The 1,931-nt window shown below is 48.7% G+C and overlaps 1 protein-coding gene across 1 annotated transcript in view; it reads right to left on the bottom strand.

Moving 5' to 3' along the window:
* RUNX1 (RUNX family transcription factor 1) overlaps positions 1 to 1,931 on the bottom strand; it is an 88,054-nt gene that overhangs the window by 21,026 nt on the left and 65,097 nt on the right. The gene's annotated exons all lie outside the window — the stretch shown is intronic.

The raw sequence follows: 1,931 nt of genomic DNA, 5'->3' as shown, positions 1-1,931 counted from the left end.
CTGCAGCCCCCGCTGAGCTCTGCCCTGGGGCTCCTCTGCTCCAGCTGCACCAGCCAAGTGCCCTCAGCTGCTCCTCAAGGGCCCCTCCAGGCCCTTCCCCATCCTCGTGGCTTTTTTTGGAAGCTCTCTAAGAGCTTTATATCCTTATACCAAGGAGCCCAGAGCTGCACAGAGGTGCAGCATCACCTGCACCTTCCTAGGGTAAAAATTCCAGTCCCATGGGCTGGACCCCACCCTGCTGGTCCTGGTAGAGGGTTGCTCAGCCCCTGGTGCTCAGCCCCAGACCTGAAAGATCTTCAGTGCCACCCCCTGCCATGGGCAGGGACACCTTCCACCAGCCCAGGTTGCTCCAAGCCCTGTCCAACCTGGCCTTGGACACTTGCAGGGATCCAGGGGCAGCCACAGCTTCTCTGGGCAGTCACGAGCTCATGTCCCAGTGCAGCATCTCCCAGCTTTGTGCCTACATTTCAAGACAACTGAGTAAGGGGCTGAAAGTTCCTTGGCTGGGTTATTCCCACTGGAAAACCAATGCCTTAAAAAAAAAAAAAAAGAAAAAGAAAATAGGAGAAAAATAGAGTTGAATAAGGAAATCTCTGCAATCCACTGGGAGCCAGGGTGAGAAAGGGATGACTACAGTGTGGCCTTGGGTTTCTTACAGGTTGCTCCTGATGATGTGGACTAATTACTCCATATCCAAGTTCTTTAGCCTACAGATAAACAGAAAGTCCTCATATCAATCTCTTCTTTTACACTTCCACTGCTCCCTCCTCTTTTTCCACATGAAAGCAGTGGGAGAAAAAAAAACTCGCTCTCTGGAGCTTACAGTCATTTTATCCCCCACAAAACACTGACCTTGATGTGAACTAATTAGGATTGCAATAGATTATTAATACGGGCGGGTAAGGTGGAGTTTTGTCAGTATAAAAGGGGCCTTTGAAGATAACAGCCATTTACACTTTCATGATCTCATCCCAAGTGCTCAGAAGAAAGCCTAGAAACTAATAAAGAAGAATTCATCCAGGGGCACTCTCTCTGCACACAGTGTCACCCTCCAAGCCCTCATTCAGGAGGGCGAACGAAATCTGCTCGAATTCTTTTAAATTCCATCACAAATCAGGATTAAAACAACTTTTTGGTTAATGAGCAGATCTCTGATGATCTAAAGACACCCCGGTTTCATTTTTATTGACTTAGAGGAAGTCAGCCACATATCAAATGCAACCTTCATACTTTAACAGCTCAGGTCACCTTGAGCAAAGTGATACCGAGCCCAGTGGTATGAAACCTCTCTCCAGAGTGCAGCTTTGATTTACAAGGTGAAGTAAGGTCTTCTTCATGTGAACATGGATCTGTAAAGTCAGTTTGACTTAGAACGACGCACAGAGTTGTTTTTTTTTTTTTTAAAGGAGGTAACTGAGAAACTCTTGCTCGTTATGGCAGCTGAACTAACCCAGACCTGCTGAACACCCTGTTAAATGATCTGCTCCCCTGAACTCTCAGGCTGGTTCTGAGGAGATCTGCAAAACCCAGATGGGAAATGAGTCAAGCCCAGAAGTGTGTGCTTGACTTTCAAGGCCAGAAGTACATTAAAAATACCATTTAAGAAATGCTCTGCTTCCCTTCCAAGACCCCCTTGGCGCTGCCGTGGGGCTCAGGAATGAAGGACCTGCTGCTCTGCATCCTCCTCTGGTCCCACCCGCCCTGCAGCCCTCAGGGTGTCAGCAGGACACCTCTCCTGACCCCTTGAGCCAGAGGGGCTGCAGGGGCACAGCCAGAGGAGGAGGAATTAAAAGGAAGGTGGAGATTCACCTCGGAGTTCAACCCTCTGAACCACAGTCATGGCAAAGGCTCAACACACACACTGGGCCCAGCTTGACCTGCTGCCCACAGAGAAACCTAATTCTACTGGATTTCATGGAATCATGGAATAT

This window comes from Manacus vitellinus, unplaced genomic scaffold (genome assembly GCF_001715985.3).
Source record: "Manacus vitellinus isolate BGI_N305 unplaced genomic scaffold, ASM171598v3 scaffold_86_pilon, whole genome shotgun sequence".
In the NCBI taxonomy this organism is placed as follows: domain Eukaryota; kingdom Metazoa; phylum Chordata; class Aves; order Passeriformes; family Pipridae; genus Manacus; species Manacus vitellinus.
This window is presented reverse-complemented; position numbering and strand designations above follow the sequence as displayed.